Genomic DNA, 26430 nt, shown 5'->3' with positions numbered 1-26430 from the left:
GCCCGGTGCAACCCGCCAGCCCATACAGTGGAGCCGGCCTTAGACCTGGGAGACAAGTGCTCATGTGTGAGTAAGAAACCACCAGAATACCAACGAGCAGAGAGGTCTCCATGCCAGGAAACCCCCACAACGGCTATTTGTTTGGTGTTCTGGGAAAACTGAATGCCAACAGAGGCCTCACGGAGGCATCCAACAGCCAGAATAAATTTGAAAGAAGTTGACCACACTTGAGGCTGACCAGGCTTGGTTACTGACACACTAATAAGTCTGATTAATTAATAATTATTCTCTATTTAGAGTTAGCCACAGCCCCTAAGAGCGGCACCTTGCTGCACCTAATGAGGGGCTTGCCAACACGGATAAGGCAATTTAGTGGATGAAAAATAAAATTAGGTGGTTTCTGTAGACCAGGACTGCATTAAGGACTTTGAGTATGGCATTTGATTGACTGCTCATACACCCCCTGAAATAAGCATCAACATCCCCATTTCACAGATCATAGAACTGAAACTCAAAAGGCTTATCATTAATTAGATCACGATGATAAAGCCAGTCAACAGGAATGCTGAGGATAAGCTCATGCTTATCTATGCATCAATTCCGCCTCTCAAGAATAATTTTTTTAAAAAATCGATAGTGTTTTCGTATGCATAATTTAATGAAGTACAGAATTTATTTATTATTTTTAGAAGACGCTGCTTACCTCTGGAGCAGGAGGAGAGGTAATACATGGGAAGAGGCATGAGGGGACTTTAAGACTCTGGTCCTGTTCTACTTCCTGGCCTCAATGGTGGTTTCATGGGAGGATCATCTTGTGATGAAAATTCCTCAAGGCAGACACTTGGTGACTAGTAAATTTTCTCTATGTAATTTTCTCTATTGGTATATTATACTAATGCAGGGATCAGAAAATCACGGCCTGCAGGCCAGCTGCCTATTTTGTAAATAAAGTTTTCCTGGAACTCAGCCATACCCATTCATTTACATACTGACCCTTTGTAGAAAAAGTTTGGTGATCCCTATGTATACTATACACAAAAAAAACCGAGCCGGACTTGGGCACATGGTAGATGTACCTTTCTGCCGGTGGTTTTCTAAGTCAATCATGTAGAAGAGTTTGCACACTTTCAAAACATAACAAATGACAAGGAAAAGGCTTAATGTTACCGTGACATATCCATTAAAGAATTTAAACGTTAGCTTATAAAACCACATACAATCCAATGGGGATATAAGGAAGGTAGAACAAATGAAAAATCAAGACCAAAGGGAAAGACAGGTACTACAGAAATCATCCACTGTGACCTCTTATATAATGACTAAGACTGGGCTGCAAATTTGATGGAGTTTCCCAGACACCCAAGCAAAAATGGCAACAAATGCAACACAAATGTGGCAAACGTCAGAAAACCGAGTTGGGATTTAAAATGTCCCCTGCACAGTCCAGGAAAGTGTCTAAACCTCTGCACACAAACGAAAGCTGGCTGTTCCTGATAAAAAAGCACCTTTACCCCATTTTTCATGCAAAAAGACAACTCATTTTTTGCTCCGATGGGCAAAAAAACCCTCAGGAGCCTAATTTTCGCCAACTGCCATGTGGCACTGCCCGTTCCCATCTGGGCTGGCTGGCACAGACCTCGGTGAACAGAGCAGCAGGCCCCAGGAGGGTCCTCTGATCATGGCTCCATCACAATGACCTACTTGGGATTAGAACAACATTTTAGAGTATAACTGTGTTTTATGGGTCATAAATATTGCACAGATGTTCCTTATTTACATAGACTCAGTAGATTATTATTGCGACATTACCATGCTAATATGGTGATTCTTGCATTTGAAACTAGAGGGCAGGAAGCAGGGAGATGTAATTAAACAAGCCTGGTGCACATTTTGGGGGGCTGCTCGATAAAACAAAAGAAAACAAAAGTACATACTGAAACCGCTATCTCTTACTCAATTTTATACCACACCTGACACCTTGATGGCAAAAGTTAGACTTTTCACAGCATATCATTTGTTGGATTGAGAGGGCCACAAACTGAATAATAATAATAGTAACAGGTGGCAGTGAATGTGTGCTTACTATGTGCTTAATATACGTATTAACATATTTGATTCTCAGAGCAAACCTACAAGGTACGTTTCATAGTTATGCCCTTTTAACAGATGACAAAACTGAGGCAGAAGTAGACTGAGTAACTTCCCAGGGTCAGAAATGTAATGACAAAGGCAGTATCTGGCTCCAAAGCCCTTGTTCTGTTAATCACACAAAAAGCAAGAACTGTAACAGCTTTCTACAGAAGCAAAGGCTGTTCCGTGCTGTCCTACCCTGAGTCACTGAAGCACACTGGCAATGCCCAAAACAATCTCAGTGATCCCTGGCAAATAGAACGCTGCCTCCCTGCAGACAGAGGTCTCCACGGTCCTTGACTCTGGAGGCAGCAAGGAGTCGAGCCTTCAGATCAGGTCTGGAGCTGCCTCTTCCGTCTCTACTCTCTTCACCCTCCCCACCCCTCCCCTCCCACACACCAGCTTGGCCTCTGTGTTTCCAATCACACCACAGGGCTCGGCTTTTCACAATGACCTGCTGAGCATTTGTTCAGCCAAGGCAGCTCTCCCATGCCCTCCCCTGGCTCACAACTCCACAGCCAAGCATTACTGCCTGCCAGAAACCATCCCTGCCTCCAGCCAAGTGAGCTGTCCCCCCAGGCTGCCCCTTGTAGCAGTGTCACGTCTACTGTCTCAGTATGGTGACTGCCAATGTGCCCATCTGTTTCCCCAAGCCAGACAGTGAGCATCTTGAGGACAGGAGTGGTCCTTCCTGTCTCTCCTGCTGGGGTAGCACCAGTGGCTGACCCAGAGAGGGAAATCGGCAAACCCTGGTGGACCAGAGGAACTGGGAAGGGAAAGAACAGAGACCTACTTTTTGACAGCAACAAGGATGCCCTGCCAGGAAGTGCAGCCATGCCTACTAAGATTTGCCATGAAACAGCAGCCTTCACTTCTTAGCAGCCTCCAAAATAAACATCTATGGTCAACCAGGAGGTGGACACACGGCTCGCTTTTTGACATTCTACCCCACAACACAAGTCATATTCACCCTTGAGCGCATCTAAGTGTTTGCATGGTCCATGCTGTGCACCGTGAGGTAAAGAACAAGCTTTATGCATATGACAGTAGCCGGTTCTTACGTGTTACGTAGACGGTCCTGTGGCTCCTGCACTGGACTGGTGTCCTCTGGGGCAAAGCTATCCAAGGACATCCACCTACAGCACACCTATCTCACTCGTGTATCCTTGAGTATGTAGAAAAAGGACAGGGAGAGAAGGAGGGATAAACATATCCATTCCTTTGCTTCTCTTTTAGAAAATGTGTTCCTAAAAAGTAGTTGCAAATGGAAACTCTGAAATTTGAAAGACACTGATCCTTACATGCTGTAAGAATGAAATAGAGGAGGGTGTCTGTGGGGAAAGAGTTTTAAAAAATTATGAAATCAGGGGCGCCTGGGTGGCGCAGTCGGTTAAGCGTCCGACTTCAGCCAGGTCACGATCTCGCGGTCCGTGAGTTCGAGCCCCGCGTTGGGCTCTGGGCTGATGGCTCAGAGCCTGGAGCCTGTTTCCGATTCTGTGTCTCCCTCTCTCTCTGCCCCTCCCCCGTTCATGCTCTGTCTCTCTCTGTCCCAAAAACAAATAAACGTTCAAAAAAAAAATAAAAAATTATGAAATCTTAATTATGGTATAAATGTTTCATTTTCTCACTACTTGAGTGTCAATAATGTACTCTTGACTATTCAGGCTTGTTTAAAATGTTAAAAAATAAGTTACAAACAATAAATTTAATTTTGTGATATCTTACATTCTAATTATCTCAGTTTACTGAAAATATGATTTTCATTCATTCATTCAGTCTGTCAACACTTACAGAACACCCAGTATGTGCCAGGCACTTTCGAAGTAGTGAGCAAGACAGAACTCCTCCCTCCAAGAGCCTATATTCAGGTGGGAAAAACAAAGTAATAAGCAAAGAAATAAATAAATACTTTGAGTAGTTGATGCTATGAAGTACATTATCAACACACTCACTCAGGCTAATATGGACAGAAAATGAAAGAGGGATATTTGAACAGAGGTTATAAAGAAGAAGCATCCCAAGTAGAAAGAACAGAAAGAGCAAAGGCCCTGAGGTGGGCACAGGTTTTGACTCTTCAAGAAGGGAAAAGAAGGCCAATGTGGCTAGTACAGGAGTCTGCAAACCTTTTCCATGAAGGGCCAAACAGCTGTCACTTTATGAGCCCTTGCAGGGCATACAGTTTCTGTTGCAACTACTCAACTCCATCACCATCATGTGAAGGCGGCCAGAGACAATATGCAAACAAATCGGCAAGGCTATGTCCCCAAATAACTTCTTTTATGGGTATTGAAATTTGAATTTCATGGCATCTTTTAATTTGTTATCAGTCATTTAAAGATGTAAAACCCATTCTTAGTTCACAGGCCACACAAACAGGCAGCAGGCCACATCTGGCCCATGGGATGAAGTCTGTTAACCCTCATCTAGACTCTAACAGAAGCCAGATTTTATAGGCAAAAAACAATAGTTGGGGTTGGGCGTTTTATTTATTCTAAGTGCAAGTGAAGCAATCTGAAAGAGAAGAGGGACGTGGTCTGATTTATGTGTTTAAAAAATTACTTTGGCAGTTGTGTGGCGATTCTGATGGTGTCATCAACTTCCTTGAAAAATGTGTCAATAGGGAGCTGAACACTGTCCTCTTGATTAAGGACTCTGGAGCAAACCATCTTCCTATCCAAAGCTCGATGGATCTGTTGATTTCTATTTGAACCACTGAAGTTTTTTTTTTTCTTTAATGCTGATTCTCATAATAATAAAGATTTCCCCATTTTCCTCCATCACTAAACATGGCCTCAGAGACATAATGTTCGAGGATACATTTCCAGTAGTTCATGCATGGTCTTTCATTTTATTTCCTTTCATGACTGAAATCACCTGACCAGTAACAAATGGAAGCTAAATAGTCAACACTGTCTGTACATCTAACAGGCTCCATCTTTGCCTCAAATGTGTTACCATAAGTACCAACATTTTCCCATTTCCATTTTCCACTCATTTTTATAATGTAAGAGAAAACTGGAAAAAAATTCAATCACAGCTGTGCAGACAAAGGTGATAGGAGAGAAAAACTGGCCTCATGGTTGGCAGACATCAGAGTACAATGGCTTCACTGATTTCACAAAGTCTAAATTCAACACTGGGGGCATAACAAATAAAGACAAAAAGTGCAGCTTTCCCCCCTCACTTCTAACATATATGAAAGGAAAGGCTGTCCAGGGGTTTGGACCTTTTAGGCTTTGTTGTTTGACTGCCCTTCCCAAATCCTGACTTCCAACATCCCCTCTGGAGCCTCACCTGACCTTCACATTGGCTCATAGACTGTCTTGACATTCAGCTTAGCCCAGCAGCCCAGCTACAGCTAACCCTACCCCAGCAGAGAGGAAGTGGAGCCATGTTGGTCAACCCCAACAAAGCTTTCACTCTTGACACCCTCTGACCTCTTAAAAATCCAAAGTTCTCAACGCTTGTGAGCATGAACAAGACTCGAGTATGCCTCTTTTTTTGTTGTTGTTCTATTTTCTTTTTTCTAGTTAACATGAAATTTATTGTCAAGTTGGTTTCCATACAACACCCAGTGCTCATCCCAACATGTGCCCTCCTCAATGCCCATCACCCATCCTCCCCTCCCTCCCACCCCCCATCAACCCTCAGTTTATTCTCAGTTTTATTTAAGAGTCTCTTATGGTTTGGCTCCCTCCCTCAAGTATGCTTCTAAATCCTGGTTCCTCATTTGCCTGCTTGTCAGGGTTACTGAGGGTGAAAGCCCTCTGAAAGACACTGGATAAGTCAATCAAAGTAAAAGAAAGTAACCAGATCAAATCCAATCAGAATTTTCCAATGACTTCTTTCAGTTTCTTAAATTTCAATCCCTCCCATACCCATAGAAGCAAAGCCTTTTATAGAAAGACTCTGAAGAATACACAAAAAAAGGGGTTTTGAGATGTGGGTCTGTGGCAGGCAGATTCAAAGATGGCCGCCAGTGATCCTCCCCTCCTGATATTCATGCACTCATGTAATCAATCCGTCCTCTTGAGCTTGGGCTGGAGTAGCAGCTAGCTTCTAACCAGCAGAATATGGTAAAGAGGGCAGGATGTTATTTCTGTGATGAGGCTATACAAGCTTGTGGCTTCTCTCCTGATGAGACTCTCTCCCTTGCTGAGGAGATGACACAAGGCACTGTGTTGGAGAGGCCCATGTAGCGAGGAACTGACAGTGGCCTCTGGCCAACAGCCCACAAGGAACTAAGGCCCTCACTCTGGAAGCCTCCAAAAAACTGAATGCTCCCAATAACTATGTAAGCTTAGAAACAGAGCCTTCCCCAATCAAGCCTACAGATGAGACCAAAATCATGGCTGACATCTGGATTACAGTCTCATGAGAGACCCCAAACCAGAGGACCTAGCTCAGTTGCACCCAGACTCCTGACCCACGAAAACCATGAGATAACCGATGTTTTCAGTGATTCAAGTGTTTTAGTATGTGTTGTTTTAAGTGGCTAACTTTGTGGTAATTTTTTACATAGCAATGGTTAACTAACAGGGTCCACTTCAATTTGAACGTCATCCTAATCCAGAATTCACATGCTGTCAGCTCTCCACATACCTCCAGCTGCATTATGCTAAGCTTTCACAAATTTAAAAGAGTAGATTAGACATTGATTTCTTTCAAAGAACCATTATATTAAACCAATCTTGATCGCTTTCCTCCAACAAAGGGATGTCATTTGCCAAATCTTCCTCTTTGATGCAAGTGACAAAGAGTAAAATCAAACCCTGGCATGGCCACCTCTGGGTCTAGGAGGAAGAGATCACAGCACTTGGCCCAGCCTGTCTCATACCGGGAATGCAGTTAGATGATTCTGAGCCATGGGGCTGCCCCAGACCATCTGGATACAACTGGCAGCACAAGGAAGCCAGAGGTGGAATATCCTTTAGTGGCTATTGTCTCGTTATTTATTATCAAAATCTCTATTCTACAGCAATTTTTTTCCATGCAAGTATAAATTTTTCTTGGCAAATAAGTTATTTTTAACAAAGAGCCTTAGGCTATAAACTTGCTGCCCAAGTCAGGTCAAGCAAAATCAAAGGAGTCAGAGGAAGGAGAGAAGCACACTTCTCCAAGGAGACATCATTGCCCTGTCCCACAACTGTCCTCCGAATTCTATTCCAAGCCCTCTTCCTTCTCTCTATTTTTAACTTTATACATGTCCTCCTTGCCGCTTCTCCCCTTGCATTATGCCTTCATTCAAGCTGCTCCTAAGAAAGCTTGCCATTATGATAACAGAGTTTTCCATTTTGCTCTTAGATTCAACTACTATTCCAAATATGTAAATCCAGGGGTTTATTAGATCGAACGCATCATGCTAAATACCATAACAGACACCTGAAGAGCTGTGTCTCCAAAGCCTTTACAAACATTCCACAAGTGTCCCTTCCCATTTACATGCTACAGTGGGGCCACGGTACACACCCCAGGTTCAAATTTTGAAACGCAAGTTTGGGGCCTTGCCCCAGCCTTCAATACCTGTGTGGCCCTGGGTTGGCCCTGCAATGTATCCAAGATTCAGCCTCCTATGTACAAAAAAGCGATAGTACTTATTAAGAGCAAGGATTGACATGGAGTGACATGCCTAAACACAATGTGTAAAGCATTATGAAAATAGAATCATTGGGATTGAGAAAACAAGACAGCCTTTTCTTATAACTCAAGATTATCCCTTAAAAAGATCAGTTATTATTGTCTTTGGAACCCACACCTATTCTTCCTCCTGACATCATAATTGTCATGATGGCCACCACACCTTCAGCAGAGCAACAAGGTGGGGCCTGGGAGGCCTTCAGGGGAGCACAGTATCCCATGTGCATGTGCCCGGTAGCTCCAGCTACTGAGTTTATTAAGACCTCATTGCTGCTTCTTTTAGTTCTCCTTCCTCTTCTCTAGCAATCAGGCCATTGCCCCTTTTATTTGCCACCACTGCAAGCATGCCTCCTGGAATGGCCAGTCTTCTTCCTTCTAAACCCTCTGGGCTTGAAAATCAAATATAAACATGCTAGATTTGTATGTATAATAAGAGCTATAGCCGCTAGAGGAGAGTCTGGGGGCTCTCCCTCAGAGAAAAGACAAGAGATTTGTGTGGGTTTAACATCTATTTGGAGGCCAGGAGGCTCTTTGGCTTCTTTTCAGGATCTTCACCACAAAGAGAAGGTGAGCCTTGTATATAGCAAGATTCAGGAGAAGAAAGGAATTTTCACACAATGTCTGCTATATGGTTACCATTCACCATTTCTACATAAGACCTCATTTGGTGCCTACATACATATGTGCATAGACATGTACCTGCATGTGTAATAATCAATAGCAATGAAACCATGTACATATTTGATATGCAGAAGAAATTCCCACTTAACAATGATGATAGTGTTCACACTACTGATTTACTAGTTTACAAATGTTCACATGATGCTCACAATGGTCTAATGGTACAGGCACAATCATCCCATATTTCCTGATAAGTTTAAGGTTCACTGAGGTTAACTAATTTGCCCAAGTACATAATAGCTAATGAACAGGAAAACTAGAGATCCCAGGCAGTCTGACCCCACAGCCAGTCCAGATGGGAACAAAACTATCTCCAGGGATTACTGGGGATTCAAGTCACATTATCAGTTTTTCCCAATGAAGAGCAGTAAACTCTAAAATCCACCCATCAAATTGAGACTTATCATGATTCGTATATAAATTACCAATTCTCAAAAACTTCTCAGAAACCACTTGACAGGTATTTTATATACATCATGTCAAATTATCACAACCTCCTTGTCAGGCTGGTAGAATTATTTCCCAACTATATATGGGGAATCTAGGCTCAGAAAGGTACAATAATTTGCCCAAGGACATACAGTCAGTAAGAGCCAGGATTTCAATTCAGGTCTCTCTACTTCTAAACCTAATCTGTTTCCAACATGTTGAGTGACCCAAGATAAAATATATTTCAACACAAGCTATTTGTTTTTGATGTAATCAATCTTTTCAGTTCAGTAGATTCTTGTGAATCTTGCAGATTTAGCTTTGAAATCGAGACAATATTGGCCTAGAAGTGAACACAACTGTGTTAAAACCCAAGTGTGGGTAGCAAATAGCCGTGCAACTTTGGATATGTCACATAACCTCACTCACACTGCATTTCTTTGTAGTGATCCAATTTCACAGAGAGTTTACAAAGATTAAAAGGGATAATATGTGACATATTTCATGTGTCATGGTCCCTGACACAGAGGGTGCTTTAAGTTATTCTTTCCTTAATTCATCATTATTTTCCTTTAAAATCATAGAGGTACTCGTTCGATTTCAAATTGACAGATTTAAGATAAACCAGTCATTACTGTATAATGGAGAACACAAAATCTTCAACTCAAGAGTAAAAATGACAGAAGTGATCTTAGAAATCACTTAATATCCATTCATTCACCAACATTGAGTACCAACTATGTGTAGGTGTTATGCAGAGCATGGGAGATGAGCAGTGAACAAAACAAAATCTGTACCATCATGGAGCTTAAATTCTAGTAGGAAAAAAGTCAGAAAATAAACACCTAAATAAACAAAAAATACCTTTTAAGAGACTCAAGTACTATGAATGGAAAGAGCAAAGCTACCTTCCATTTGGTTTATATGGAAAGTGACCTCCAACCCGAAAGACTTAACTGGCCGAAGAACACACAAGAGATTCACGATGCATCTTTGATCTCTAGACCAGTGGTTCTCAAATTTTCACATGCACCAGAATCACCTGGAGGGCTTGTTAGAACACAGATAGCTAAGCCCCCCTCCCCCCCCCAGAGTTTATGATTCAGTAGGTCTGGGACGGGTCTCCAGATCTGGCATTTATAAAAAGTTTGCAGGGGGGCACCTGGGTGGCGCAGTCGGTTAAGCGTTCGACTTCAGCCAGGTCACGATCTCGCGGTCCGTGAGTTCGAGCCCCGCGTCAGGCTATGGGCTGATGGCTCAGAGCCTCGAGCCTGTTTCCGATTCTGTGTCTCCCTCTCTCTCTGCCCCTCCCCCGTTCATGCTCTGTCTCTCTCTGTCCCAAAAATAAATAAACGTTGAAAAAAAGTTCGCAGGTGGTGATGCTAGTCCAGGGACACACTTTGAGAACTACTGCCACTGAGGAATACAGCCACACAAGAAAGCAGTGAGGCAGAAAGAAAGGAGGTTAAATACCCTAACCCTTTTCTCTCTGCCATACAGTCTCCTCCGGGTGTTCCCCATCTGCCAAACTCAATCAGAAACTAGAGGGCAAAGGAGTCAAGGTCATGCAGCCTCCTGGAACTCAGAGAAGTACAAAGAAGGACTCCATTAATGCAATTCCCTCCCCTTACCCTTTCCAAATTAAAGGGTACTAATGGCCTCTTGCCCTTCTGAGTCTCTAGATGTCTTAGCATCCCTTGTAGGGTCCCTTAACTCCAACTCTACCCCATATATAGGCCCTTCATTACAGTCTCTTGACACACTGGGAGTTGAATTCTGTTTTCTGTTAAGATCCAGAGAGATAAACCACCAGACCCCCAGACACCTCTTCTAGTGATGATCATTTCAGAAACTGACAAAAGCTATTCTGCATTTTCTTATACACCATCTATAAAATGCAGGTCAAATATGAGATAATCTTTTTTGCTACATAAATATGAATTGTATATGCAACTTGCAGGAATCTGCATAGCAAATACAATGAGAGCCTAAGGTAGGCATTAAGAAATTCATCCTGGTTTCCCTGGTTTCCCTGGCACACTCCTAGCTTTAGCACTATAGGGCCCATATCCTGGGAAACAACTTCACCCTGGACAAACCAGGATAACTGGTCACCCTAGCCATATACTCTTATACTCCTATGAACTCCAGCAATAGTAGTCCAGCAATAGCACCACCACCAAAAATGGCTAGCATTTATTAAGCACTTTCCTTGAGCCTGGCCCCATGCTACGTTTTTTACATACATCAGTTCATTGACTTCTTAGAACCATGCTACAGGCAAGTTACTGTTATTAGCCTCATTTCACAGATGATAAAATTGAGACTCAGAGGGCTCAAATAACTTGTTCAAGGTCATACAGCTTATAAGTAGCACAGAACTGACTTGAACCCACACATCCTGAGATCAAAACCCTCACTTTTAACTAGCATGGTTTCCTTCATGACAGAGCAGATGGGTCTACCTATAACCAGACCTGATTCTATGAGAAAGAAAACCAAGAACTACCAAAAGGTCATATTAAGGACCAAGGTTGAAAACTGCAGTCACAAGAGCAGAAATTGAGAAGGGATTTACACATTCTTTATTATAGGGCACACAATGAAAAAGTCATTGGGGAGGTATTTGGAGCTTTTGGAAAATTACACAGGCCCGCATATTTCAGAATCTGAGATTTCTGCAGCAAAAATCTGTGACATTTACCACCTGATGCACCCTACAGATTCAAAGCCAGTTCCACCTGATCACTTAAGCTTCAGCCACTCATTTGTAAGGCAGGAATAATAATCACCTCTCTTAAATCTGCAGAGTGGCTATCCTATGGGTTAAATGAACCCAGTAAACTATGTCCAGCCAAAAAGTGTTTTCCTAAAATGCTTTGTTTGCTGGAGACCAGAGGTCCAAAGCCCATGGTCTGAGATGAACCTCTCATACCATCTGAGTTCCCTGGGGGGTAAGCACCCAATGTTGAGTCAGTGGCAGCCACTTCTAAGGGCTCCATGTTTATTCCAGACCAAATGAGGGTCCTCCCCTACGAATTACCTTCTTTTAAGATTGGGATGGTTGAGACTTATTTGGGAAGGAGATGGGTTTCTTTCTTAGGAAGACAGCACCTCTCTCCCATACCTCTTACTGCCATAAAAATCTTCTAACATTCAACATCACGTGGTGGTTAAGAACCTAGACTCTGAAATGACATGACAACAAATATGACTGTGGCCAAGCCCTTGCACCTCCATAACACCAATTCCCTCATCTGATACACGCAATTGTTGTGTCTGCTTCATGGCGATTTAATGAAGTCTTACAACCCCCTGAAAGGAATTCTCATTGGAAATTTTGAAGAAAGCTTTCCACCCAGGAATTTCAAGTAAGACCTAAATGTTTCCCCTAAGTGTGAATTCAGCACAGAACCTGGCACAAAGTAAAACAGAGAACAGAAAGTTGTGGCTAAAAACACGGATTCTAGCCCCAATTACTTGGGTTCAAGTCCTGGCTCTCCCACTCACTAGCTGTATGACCTTCCTCATTTTTGATGATAATTGTACCCATATCATAGGACTGTTATGAAGATTCTACAAGTGACAATGAGTAAAGCCTTTGAAAAATGTCTGGCTCGTTGTAAGTATTTAAAGCATGCAATAATATTAGTGTTTGCTATTTGGTAGACATTTCCTTCTCCTGCACTGATTCCCCTAGTGTTCAGTTTGAATCCTTCCTGCTCTGCAGACATACCCCAGTGCACTTATGATTTTCATAACTTTAGAATCTGTTTCCCTATTATTATTCCCCTATCATCCATCATTTCACCAAATTACTTGTCATCTCCTTGTATTTTCTGCTTTCCATTCCAACATGTGCCAAATGCTTCTCTCTTCTGTATACTCTTCAGGGTTTAGAAATCTTCATCCCAGGGGAGTTAAAATTCCTTCTGTCTTATTCTAATCCAGCCTGCTCTAATGGAGTTGTGGTTTGAAATGAACAATCCTGGCAACAGATTCTGTTTGTTTCGTCTCCTAGACCTGGAGATCCCACATATATTCCTTTTGAACAAACTATGGATGGTGTTAAATAAGAAAACTAATTAATCAGCAAGGGGTAGATTTTTATAATACGTAACCTCTAGCAAAGATCTCAAATGATTTGATCGTCAGGGGAAAAAATTCAAAATCCTAACATCAGACACTAGAACTCAAGCCCTTAAGAAACACAGACATCATCTGCTCATTTCACAGATGGGAAAACTGGGCCCAGATTCACAGCACCTCTGAATACTGAAAAGACTGTACAATATTATTCCTCTGTATTGAATGTGCCTTCTGTGGCCCCAAGCAAACCCAGGGACAGAGGCTGTCCTGTGGAAGAAACTCTGTTATTTCTCCATGGAAGTACCAGGAGAGAGAAGGGGGTGTTACAAGTGGAAGGATTCTGATACTTAATAAGGCCCCCTCCATCAGGGCCCCAATCACTCATGCTCAAATGTTTCCCTATATCTGGGACACAATTCTCTACTTCTTTCCTTCTAACCAGATGCAGGGGTCTTAGAATTCCCCACAGGAATCCTAATTACAGACTTTGAAAGAAAATGTTGCATTTAAAAAAAAAAAAAAAGCATTCCGTATAGAAAATAATACCTAAATTTGTTTTGAAAGAGTGACTGAAGGAAGCAATACATATGTTTAAAATCTTTACCATATGCACTTTACTGACAAATCTTAAATTCCAAGCACATCACTTCTTTTAATGTTTGTTTATTTTGAGAAAGAGAGCAAGTGTGAGCTGGAGAGGGAAAGAGAGAGAGAGAGGGAGAAAGACAATCCCAAGCAGGCTCCGCACTGTCAGCACAGAGCCTGATGTGGGGCTCGATCCCACAAACCATGAGATCATGACCTGAGCCAAAACCAAGAATCAGATGCTTAACCAAATGAGCCACCCAGGCGCCCCTGAGGGTATCACTTTTGAATGAGATAATTTAAGTGCAGAAATATTACAAACAGAAGTGTAACTAACACCTTCTCTATCAAGAATTATCAACTAATTTTAACAAATTTACTTAAAGTATGTTCCCCTTTCCAAATGAAATAAAAAATTACAGATAAAGTCAAATGCCCTTCATCTACTATTCCAGCTCCTTTTCTCCCCATCTCTCTTCCACAGAGTAGAACTTTCCATGTTGCATTTTATACTAAAATAAACATACACAGATTATCACCATTTAATTGTTACATTTATAAAATCAGCTCTTTTTTTCTTCCCACAGAAGAGGATGTAGCCTTGCAGATGCAGAGTTTGCTTCATGAACCAGAAAAGCCTAATAATATTTGCAAATATTCTTTAATAGATACTCATATTTTTAGTATAAGATCTTCTAAGGTGCTGATCGAAAAGGGCAGTGGTACAGCAAAAAATTGGGCTGCTTCTGTGTATAAGTGGGATTCTACCAGGGTTAAAGATGTCACTAGCAACTATGCATCCCATTAGGGACCTAAGAAACCAGAAAAGGTCAGGCCAAGATATACTACATCTGCTTCCCCTCTGTATAGTCAACTCACTTCCATGATATCCTATATCTCTGCCTAAATAAATCAGGAACTTTTGGAAGTTTGGGACCACATACAAGGTCTCTGCCAAATAATCCATAATTCATGTGAAACTATGCCATTGGTGTCAGAAGTGGGACAGGCATGAAGATCTCACCATCATGACCAGATTTACTCAGAGATCAGAATGCCAAAGTAGGAAACAAGAAGTAAAACATGTCTCAAACATAAGAATTTTTGTGGAAGAGCTCAGTCCAGTGGGATTCATCCACTATTCCTCTGCCTCCAACAGTTTGGACCTGACATATAATAAAAGATGTCTCAGGCATAATTCCTATAATCTTCTAGATGACCCAAAATCCTTCTAGGACTACAGATCTCCAAAGGGAGTTAAAACCCCAAAAGAAGGAAACATCTGAAGTTTAAGCCAGAACCTCTGGTTCACAATTAGACATGTGAAAAGTAACATGGCATAGGGTAGGTACCAAGGACCCTGAACCTCCAGGTGGAACAGGTGGGCAGCAACTTTCTAGGGACAAATGATAGCTGCTGAGGATTTGGAGGTGAGAGGAAATGAGAAGGCAACTGAGAAATGCTTCAGTACTCACTAAGCCAATTCTCAGGTAAAACCAGTAACAATATGCTCTTGTACACAAGTGAACTTAAATGTATGCTAAATGTGTTATAGGTAAAGATAAAAAAGGTAAGAAAGCTGACTTCATCAACCTTCACTTAAAAAGGGACCAATAAGGAGAGCAGTCCTAGGTTAAACTAAAACTCGGCTTTAAAAAAAATTATGTGTACAAGAATCACATCTTGGGGCTCTGGCATTTGTTCAGGTTAATTGCACTCCTCCACCAAAAATGATGTTCAGAGGGTCAGGTTCCAGAAATAATGTTCTTCTTGGAGCACACATCCTCAGTGCAGAAGACTTAAAAGACTTACTTTAGATGGGAAATTTGCATTGATAAGCATACCCCCCAAAAAAGTTTTTAGAGGGTCAGGTTCCAGAAATAATGTTCTCCTTGGAGCACACATCCTCAGTACAGAAGACTTAAAAGACTTACTTTAGATGGGAAATTTGCATTGATAAGCATACCCCCCCCCAAAAAAAAAAGTTTTTTGAACGTGTGTTTGAAGTGATGGCAGTAAGGTACCTGGGTGTGGCTAAGTGCTCGCATGTTTGAGTTGAGCATCACAGAAGTGAAAAGTGTAAGTATCCTCTTTCTCAGGAGGCTGCACAATTCCTCTGTAAAACTAATTTAAATGGCCTCAAGACAATACAACCCAAGTATTAGAGAGCTGGCCTCTGCTTTGTTCCAGACAATTCTGTTTAGAGGAAGATAACGATCCAGAGCCAGCTGGGTGGGATAAAGGGAAGAGGCTGGCAATGCTCCCAGCTTCTGAATATAACTGATCAGTCCTCCCACCCCACCCCACCCCATGCCACCCTGCCCTATCACCCCACCCCACCCCACCCTATCCCTGGTTTGAGACAAGTTAGAATCTTAGTTTAAATCTTGGTTTCTCAAGTTTCTGAGCCAAAAACCACTCCCTCAACCCCAATACACACATTTCTGATAACAAAAGGTAAAAAAATAAAATGCAAAAGGTGAAGAGATGGTATATAGACAACAGTCAGCACAGGAGGGACTCACTGAATAAAAAAAAAAAATACAGTTAAAACAGCAGAAGGTCCTTGGGGCGCCTGGGTGGCTTAGTTGGTTGGGCGTCCAAATTCAGCTCAGGTCATGATCTCACAACTCGTGAGTTCGAGCCCCACATCAGGCTCTGCACTGACAGCTCAGAGCCTGGAGCCTGCTTTGAATTCTGTGTCTCCCTCTCTCTCTGCCCCTTCCCCACTCATGCTCTGCCTCTCTCTCTCTCTGTCAAAAATAAATAAACATTAAAAAAAATTTTAAGAAAAAAAAAAAAAAAGAACAGCAGAAGGTCCGGATCTGGAAACAGAAGAGGGCAGATATGGAAATGGCTATAAAATCTACACTGGCACAGTGGAGTGGCACAGAGTCCTTGACCCGGTCCTGCAGGTACAGTTGTGCAGGTCCCACATCAACACGTGCAACACGTGCAGCCCTGACCTAGACACCCAGGGAGAGTACGCCCCTACCTCCTCCACCTGGCACCCGACTTTGCACAGCCTGAGTCAGCAGGACTGAAGATGACAGTTAACATCTGAGACCCTACTGAAAAATCAAGACAGTGAAAGTGGAGGAGAAACAACTTCCCAAGAGAGACGGCGGGCAAACTCAAGGTACCTTGGCTTCCTCCTTCCCCAGAGCCACCTCATGGAAATAAATCCAAGAGGGCAGGGGATTGGGACCATCACAAACTAGTGGCCCTTCTGCCTAAATACAAACAATGCCTCGACAGACACAATAGGGACCGTGGCTCCACCATTCCCACCCACCAAGCAAAGAGGTAATATGTGAAATCAGGTAAATTCCTAGACCAGGTCCTCACCAGGAAGTCCAACATCTGGTCAGCCCATTGATTTTTGACAAAACCATTCTTTACTAGAAGATTTCATGGTTCCAAACCACCACGAGCCTGAAAAAAATGCTGTGACTGGGGGCACCCGGGTGGCTCAGTAGGTTGAGCATCCGACTTCAGCTCAGGTCATGATCTCACCATTCATGAGTTCAAGCTGCACATCACGCTCTGTGCTGACAGCTCAGAGCCTGGAGCCTGCTTCAGATTCTGTGTCTCCCTCTCTCTCTGCCCCTCTTCCCCAACCTTGCACTCAGTCTCTCTCTCTTTCTCAAAAATAAACATTAAAAAACATTTTTTTAAATACTATGACTAAATTTCTTCTAACGACCATACTATTACAACAGCAATCAAAACTTGGAGTACATGCAGACATGTTTTGATCCATATAATATTTGTATATTTACATTAAATCTTTAGGTCACTGTAACATATTAAATTCTCGATGTTCCCCTGCTCACACTCTCTCTCTTGCTCTGAAAAATAAACATTAAGGGGCGCCTGGGTGGCTCAGTAGGTTAAGTGTCCGACTTCAGCTCAGGTCATGATCTCACAGTTCGTGGATTTGAGCCCCACGTCAGGCTCTGTGCTGACAGCTCGGAGCCTGGAGCCTGCTTCAGATTCTGTGTCTTCCTCTCTCTCTGTTCCTCCCCCACTCATGCTCTGTCTCTCTCTCTCCCCTTCAAAAATAAATAAAAACATTAAATAAATAAATAAATAAATAAACATTAAAAAACAAAAAAAAAATAAATTCTCGATGTTAGTTTTTTGTGACAATAAAAACCCTCTGGAAATGGGTTAAAAAAGTCTAAAATAAGTACCAATTTTTTTAAGTTTATTTATTTTGAGAGAGAGAGAGAAAGAACACACAAATGGGTAAGGGGCAGAGAAAGAGGGAGCGAGAGAATTCCAAGCAGGCTCCACACAGTCAGCACAGAGCCCAATGCAGGGCTCAAGCTCACAAACCACTAGATCATGACCTGAGCCAAAAACAAGAATCAGACAGATGCTTAACTGACTGAGCCACCCAGGTGCCTCTAAAATAAATACCAATTTTTAAAACTGGGATATCTAAAGGTAATAAAAATACTAACTTTCAGCTAAACTATAGCCCTTATTTATTGGTGTATTTTTTAAATTGGTTCTTGTGGAACCTAGATAGTAGTGTGAAAGTTTTAGTCTCACAAAAACAGATAGTACTTCAACTTTTAGAGTAAAGTTTAAAACGGTTTCTGATGAGTCTTCGTATTATTTCATTTTTACTTTACTGACACTCCTAATTAACTTTTTTTTAAGATTCATACCAAGTCAATTCAGAGACAATAAATCTCTCTATCCAATGGCCTTTGTATTTTTTTATATTTATTTATTTTGAGAGAGAGAGAGCACGCACATGTACACATGCACGAGTGGGGGAGGGGCAGAGAGAGAAGGAGGGAGAGAACCCTAAGCAGGCTCCACGCTGTCAGTGCAGAGCCTGATGCAGGGCTCAATCGCACGAACCATGAGATCATGACCTGAGCCTACATCAAGAGTTGGACACTTAACCAACCGAGCCACCCAGGCACCCCTCAGAGGCCTTTAAAGAGCAAAGGCTTGACACTGAACTGACACCGATGCCTAAAATAATAAAAAGAATTAAAAGATTTGAACATAGTTACATTTTTTTTCCATGATACAAGGTTTCCTACACCTATCTATTTTCTGAGGTTCATGTAGTAGGCAGCTCCTGAAACAGCTCCCAACAATCCCCACTTCCTTCAAGTCCATATGTGATTCCCCCCTCCTTTGCAAGGAGGCTAGACCTAGTGACTTACATCTGACAGAGGATGGCAACAGTGATGGATGTCGCTTTCAAAACTGCATTATAAAAACTGACTTCCGTCTTGCTCACGCTTTTTCCTGTCCTCTCAATTGGTCAGTGACAGATCTGGCCACCATGTTATGATGGGGGGACCCACATGGAAAGGAAGCCAGAGTAGCCTCTAGCCAACAGTTCCTAGAACTGAGCCCCTCACTCCGACAGCCCATGAGGAACTGAACCCTCCCACAACCATGTGAGTGAGTCTGGAAGCAGATCCTTTTCCACTCCAGCTGAGTAGACTGCAGCCCCAGCCAACACCCTGTTTGCAGCCTGTTGAGAGATCCAAAGCCAGAGAACCCAGCTGTGCCACACCCAGATTCCTGACTCGAAGAAACGGTGGGGAAAGAAAGCCACTAGGTTCGGGGATATAACTTGTTACCCAGCCATAGATAACTAACATAATTCCCTTAGGGTGAGACTGGGATTTCTTCCTTTTTTTCTTTTCACAAAGTTGGTACCCAAGAAACACTGACAGATGACTTCATCTGGACCCAGGCACTTAGGGGCGAATTCCAAGATGCTTAAGAAAAAAAGAAGCGGTGACATCAACTTCTAGGCTACACTCTAAGCACACAGCATGACAATGACAAAATTATTTTTAATTAGATTAATAGGTCCTCATGCTCAGATCGACCTTTAAAAAATCTAAGAGATAAGTGGTCATAAATGCATGCTGTTTAAAATATCTTTCTCTTTCTATCCCTAACATTACCACCAGTCCCTGTTTTATTCTATTCTCCTCCAGCATTCAAATAAAACACCACAATGTGCATCTCAGATTCTGATATCTCCACAAAAAGGAACCACAATTCTTATAAAAAAGAAATAAATAAACAACTGTCTGCATGTTTAGGACAGAAAACTTAGAGGTGAGCCTGGAGATCCTTGTTGTCACAGAAAAATAAGGACGTTCTCAAAGACATCTGAAAGTATGAAGAATAAACTGGTTCAAAGGGACTCCCTGGACCAACCTGTGACTAGTTGAGCAGCAAAACCAAAAGTCATAATTATAGTCAATTAGACCAAGTCTGGATCATCCAAGGGCACTCATTCCTGATGACCAAACATTAAGCTCTCTTTAAAAAGTTCTCCTCGTGGGGCGCCTGGGTGGCTCAGTCGGTTAAGCGGCCGACTTCAGCTCAGGTCATGATCTCACGGTCCATGAGTTCGAGCCCCACGTCGGGCTCTGTGCTGACAGCTCAGAGCCTGGATCCTGTTTTGGATTCTGTGTCTCCCTCTCTCTGATCCTCCCCCGTTCATGCTCTGTCTCTCTCTGTCTCAAAAATAAATAAATGTTAAAAAAAAATGTTTTTTAAAAAGTTCTCCTTGCTGACATGCATCTATTAATTCATGCTTGGCTCCAAAGAGACAGAGACATGACCCTTAAAGAATGCATATGCAACCACCCACCATGAGTTTTGGGAGGACCAAGAGAACTGGTTTTGTGATCTCAAGATCAGTTCCAGCACCACTGGGATAAAAGGGGACTAATGTAAAGTCAAGGTGATCTGAGAGGAAACATGCTCTTTAGGGTTCTGGGAAGCTGGAGCTGGGAATATGGGTGACAAAACAGCTTCCTCCCTCGGAAGAGGACGGGCTTCGTGAGGCTGAGTGAAGTTTGAAGTTAGTAATCATCTGTGAAGTTCTCCTGGGGTGTCGACGGAAGCACCCTATAAAGGCAGGAAAGAAACACAGGTATGGAGCTTTTTCTCACCCCTAGTGGCTGTTCACCCTGTCAGGAAGCTAACGGCCCAGAAAACATGCTGCATCTGCTCCTTTTACAGGAGAGAATCTCTTCTGTTAAATTTCTACATCCTTGGCTTAATGAGAAAGAAGAAAATGAATGGTCTATCCTCTCCTCAACCCCAATCCATACCCTACCAAAATACTCCACATACAAGCTATTCACATATTTACTTTTAATAAGATTATCACTCAAAACAAAACAAAACAAAAAGCTGTTTCTATATTCACTACTCAACAATGAACAAAGCCACCTAATTGCTCAGATCCTTGTCTAAACTTCACAGTCTAAAACTTTTTCGTTTTTGCCAAATTGATGAAAGGGAAGACATGTTAGCTCATTGATTTAATTCACTCTAAAGGGTCTAAAAGAGGGGCACCTGCCTCCCCCGTTCATGCTCTGTCTCTCTCTGTCCCAAAAATAAATAAACGTTGAAAAAAAAATTTTTTTTTTTAAATAAAAATCAAAAAAATAAATAAAAGAGCGGCACCTGGGTGGCTCAGTCAGTTGAGTGTCTGACTTCGGCTCAGGTCATGATCTCACAGTTCATGGGTTCGAGCCCCGCATCAGGCTCTGCATTGACGGCTCAGAGCCTGGAGCCTGCTTCAGATTCTGTCTCCTTCTCTCTCTGCCCCTCCCCTACTCACGCTTCGTCTCATTCTGTTTCTCAAAAATAAATAAATGTAAAAAAAAAAAGTCTAAAAGAGAAGAAAAAAACAAAAATAATGACTTGCAAATAACTCATACAAAAAACTATTTGTGGAGACTGGCAAGGGGTAACAACAATGCCATTTATTGGGTGCCCGTTTTGTGCCAGGCACCTAGCATGACAATTTACAGGAGCTATCTCTGGCTCTTTGAAGCACTGTTGTGCCCAATTTACAGATGCAGAAATAAAGGTTAAGAATAGTGAAGTAACAACTCATCAAGTTCGTATCAAAAGCAGGGAGCCAGGATTTATAGAGTTACCAACGATCACCTCCTTCCAGTTTTCAAATCTTTCCATCACTCTAAAATATTCTCTCGTGCCCACATGTTATAAATCCCTGATCCCACTGCCAGCCCAGGCAACCACTCATCTGTTTTCTATCTGTATAGATTTGCCTTTTTTGAATATTCTTTTTTGGTTCTTTGGGGTGTTGTGTTTTGTTTTGTTTTGTTTTGTTTTGTTTTGTCTTGCTTCGTTGAGGAGGGGAGAGGCAGAAAGAGAGGGAGAGAGAATCCCAAGCAGGTTCCGCGCTGTCAGCACAGAGCCCAACAGAGGGCTCGATCTCACAAACCATGAGATCATGACCTGAGCCGAAATCAAGAGTCAGACACTTAACCAACTGAGCTACGGAGCCACCTTGAGATTTGCCTTTTCCAAATATTTCACGTAGTATACAGTCTTTTGCATCCGGCTCGTTTTGCCTAGCATGTTTTTTCAGGTTCATCAGTGTCATAACATATATCAATACTCCGTCCCTTTTTATTGCTAGTAGTATTCCAGTAGATGGGTTCTAGTTGATGGACATTTGAATTGTTCCCAGTTTGGGGTCTTGTATGAATTACACTGCTGTGAATATTCATGTGTGTATCTTTGTGTGGACGTATGTTTTCGTGTCTGTTGGGTATATTCCTAGAAGTGGACTCTCTGGATCCTACGGTATATGTGTGTGTTTAACTTTTTAAAGAAACTGCCAAATGACATCACCATTTTTTATTCCTTCCAGCACCAAATAAAAATTTGAGGCTGAATATTCAAGAAACTGGAAAGACTCCAGATCTGTGTTCTACTCATGCACCAGCGGCTGTGTGTGTGTGTGTGTGTGTGTGTGTGTGTGTCAAACATTCTTCAGCAGCCTGACTCCAATGTGCAAAAAATTAAGTCTGTAACACTGTGGACTTCGATTCCTTAGTTACCTTCAGTTTCTTAGTTACCCACCAGTCTGGCAGCGGATCTGGTAAGGCTTCTGAGCAGCTCTGGCCTATGTAGATAACCGTGGTAGACCAAGTGAAATACCCAAAATTTGGATAAAAACGGCCAAATGATCACCATTCCTCAGTGGCTCCTCGCCCTTTCACTATTCTGCCTTTGTGACACATTAATTTTCATTTTTCACGATTGACTTCCAGAGGGTTCCTTGGGATCTATGCGTAGCATACTCCCTAGGTCCCTCTGTATCGTCTTTAGAACGTGGCACTCTTACCAATAATAAGTGGCATTATCATCTTTATTTCCCCATCTCTCAGGCAAATAAGAGTGCCCAGCAAGACCACATCAAATGCTAAATCCTAGGACTCCAACTTGTCACCCTGGCCCAAATGAACACAACACTAGCAATCACCCCTGCATCTGATTGTTATTAATCTATTAAAAAGAGAGCGTGCGCGAACCATGGTTTTCTTCCTCTCCAAACCAACTGAATCCGTTTTACAAAATTTCATGGGACACTCTGTTTTCTAATATCTACGTGGTGTTGCCTCTTAGCCCCAATTCTGTAATGTGCTTGCAAATGCTATTACACTTGTCCGACATGGTTTGTTTTCAATAATCCCATAGCTTTTTTATTTCTTGGAATGCCATGGACTTCCATATGTTTACTTATTCTCTGCTTGTTTATCAAGTGCACAAAGCATCTCCCACCCTCCCACTGCTCAAGAGTTCCACACACCTGATTTCTAGATTAGGTAAGACAAGGAAATGGAGCAGGGGACAGAGTCCTGAGGCAAGGAAGAATGTATGAAGGAGGGGGTAGGAAGGGAGAAAAGATATTTCCAAATACTCTCCTGTTACAATGTGTAGCCATCTGGGTTTTTATCAGTTCTCATTTAGAAGGTAAAATTGCTTAAAACTAAACATTCCCTATCTGAACTCTTGAATTGTCAAATGTATCCATGTCAACTGTTTTGTACTAAATCACTTTCTGAAAGCAGTTGCAGGGAATCAAATCCACTCACATCCCCCCCCCCAAAAACCACTAAAATCCATCACCAAAACCCAGCCATCTAATATTCCATTCATAACTGACCTTAACATCAATGCCCCCTTGACCTGGGTCCACACACCAATGCCAAGGCTAGTAATAGACAAGGCTCCCCTTTAGGCTAAAGCACTACTGTGCACCAGCCTACTTCTCACTCCGCATCCATCATCTTGTTTTAGTCTTCCCAGAATCCAGTGAGGCAGCTACAATTATCCTTACTTTACAGATGAGAACCTGGGCATCAGAGGAGGTAAATGACTTGCCCAGGCTGGCATAGCTGGAAAGAGGCAGAGTGGGATTCACACACCAAAGCTCTTTCTCATTTCTCTAAGTCAGGCTGCCTCCCTGAGTTAAACTCCCCAGGCCCCAACAGAGTTGCCATCTCTTCATCATCATCAATAAATATTTATGAAGGACCCACCGCCTACACACCACCGCTCTTGTTTCCACAGCAACATGCTGTCAGAGAGTCATGGGAGTATCCTGTGCTTAAAGGAACAATGCTGTAATGTCCTGTGATCATGGCTCTGAAAGGTGACAGCTACACTACCACAGCGGACTCCGTCTCAGCCGGCAGCCAGGAGCTTGCAAGCGCTGTGTGAGGGATAAGCAAGAAGAAACTGAAGAGAGGAGAAAGGGAGTGGGTTTTTACCCAAGAAAACAGTCTGCTTTCATTGTGAATGTGTTTGTGATTGTTGCTGAAACAGAATCCAGCCCAGGTTTGCACATTAATTGTTCTTTTATTAGGAAAGAAATCAAGCAATCCAGGAGAGAAAATAAAATTTGACTGTACTGCTAACAGTTCCCCAGAGATAACTCGCAATGATTATCGAGTTAAATGACTACATCGCTAACAACTGCAATCTCAAGTCAGTCCCCTCTACGATCCATTGTCGCTCTCACTGTACAGACGCTGAAATCCTCTAGTAAATGGACTAATTATCCCCGTATCTGTTTTAGTTGTTTCTCTCTTGCCCCATCCCAAATCATGTTTTGCCACACTCTCAACAGGCTGATTTCAAATGCTTTTTTTTTTTTAACTACCATTCCTTGCAATCATCATCCTGGCTCATGAAACACATCTTAGTAGGAAGAAGGAAACTGCCTTTTGATGACAGGCTCTTGCCACTGACTTTTGGACACCATGACCAACATGTTACAGCAAAACATATCATCCCAAATGTGTACTAGATACAAATTCAAAGTGCTTTTAAGACTGGGAACTTTCAGATTAAAAAGGTATGAGGCACACACCACTGAGTTTTGAAATGTATTCTTTACCCAAACTTGCCAAAAGTTTTAAATAAGATACTTTAAAGCAAATCAAGATATTGTCGTATTGTCTGGATTCCAACAGTTTCAGCATTTAGAAATTAAGAGGATAAGTCCATTTTAAAAAATCAACATTTGCAGCATTCCTGCATCTACAAATGTAGATGCTCACGAAGAAACCTGGGGGAAAAAAATCAAATGTAAATGGTCTAAGACATTTGCATTAAACCAAAACGGAGAGAAAAGATATCTACAGAAAATCCCCATTTTTACAACTGAATGAGGCTTTCTCCCACACAAGCTAATCCCACTCGTTCAAGGAGCCTCTAGCACAAACGCAGTCGCTTGCTAAGTATATGCCGTAGTAGGTTTGCAGAAGTCACTCGGCTCAAGTAGAACCAAAAGAAACATATGGTGCCTTAACAGTAGATTTCTTCCCAAACTGTACTCCTGGACTGCTTTTCTTTCCCGAGTGTTCCAAAGAGCAAACAAAGAAAAGGTGCTGGCTCCTCACACTTCTCTAAATGTTTTAACAAAAGGCTGCTGAATAAACACATTACTCATTTAAAATTTGAAAAGAAGTTCTATTCCTGAGCTGACAGCAACTGGATTTGCATTTTAACAGTTGTGGGCGAGCGCCACCTGGCGGGGGCACCGGAACCGGCGTGCTTTGTGCGTTGGACAGCTTCCCCAGGCCGGTACCGTTTCACCGCACGCTTCGCAAGAACGGCTGGACACCCGCGGCGGAATATTTTTGACACTGATTTTTTGCCGCGGGAACGTGAGTACTGTTAAATGCGTGGCGGGCCCGCCAGGCCCTGGAGGAAAGTAAAAATTTAAATCACGAAGCACGCCCGGGGCTCCAGGACCGTCCCCAGCATCTTCCTTTTCTCCCCTCCCCAGCACACCTAATGCAGACCCAGAGCGAGGAGAAGCAGAATTGCACGCCCACCACCTTTAGAACGGTGCCGTGCCTGTCCCTCTTCCCTCACTGGCTAATCCTACCCACACACCTCAAAAGAAGTGTCCTAGTCACCCAACTTCCCAGCCACGGAAACGGGCTGCTGAGTTCCCATTTAGTAGGGAGCAAGAGAGACGCCAGTGCCTGTCCAACGGAGTGTCACTCCATTGCTTCCTAACCTCAAGTGCAACCTGTTTAAGGAGGCTACACTTCACCGCAGCTTTCTTTTTTTCTTTCTCTCTTTCCTTCTTCAAAACAATATATGGGCACCGCTGTTACTCGGCAATCCGAAACTCATCTTTTCCTACATCTCACTTGTTTATCTCAGCCTGTCCGCGTGATCTCAGCAACCTCCAGCTCAGTGTGGCCACATCAAATCAAATCGGGGCTAAAAACAAACAAACACAAACAGGCAAACAAACTTCAAGGTGATTTTGAACTTGGAAGCCTACCTGGCCAACCCCTCCCTTGTCTCCCTCCACCTGCCGCCCAATCTTTGGGGGCCTGGGGCTGGAAGTTTGCCTGAGGCGGGCTTTGGCCATGGAGAAGACGCAGGATGGTCGTGGTCTCCCATGCATGCCAACCTATCATTAGGGGCACCCCAGCCCCCCAACACTGAGAACCACCTCTGCTCACCTCCTTCCTACGGTCAAATCCAAATATGGGTCCCCCACCCCTAAACTTTTCAGGAGCCAAC

At 42.7% G+C, this 26430-nt stretch overlaps 1 protein-coding gene across 15 annotated transcripts in view; it reads right to left on the bottom strand.

The window, feature by feature from the left end:
• The window catches only part of PTPRT (protein tyrosine phosphatase receptor type T), a 1070511-nt gene that overhangs the window by 1043116 nt on the left and 965 nt on the right, over window positions 1-26430 (bottom strand). The gene's annotated exons all lie outside the window — the stretch shown is intronic.

The sequence above is a fragment of the Leopardus geoffroyi genome, chromosome A3, assembly GCF_018350155.1.
Source record: "Leopardus geoffroyi isolate Oge1 chromosome A3, O.geoffroyi_Oge1_pat1.0, whole genome shotgun sequence".
Taxonomy (NCBI): domain Eukaryota; kingdom Metazoa; phylum Chordata; class Mammalia; order Carnivora; family Felidae; genus Leopardus; species Leopardus geoffroyi.
This window is presented reverse-complemented; position numbering and strand designations above follow the sequence as displayed.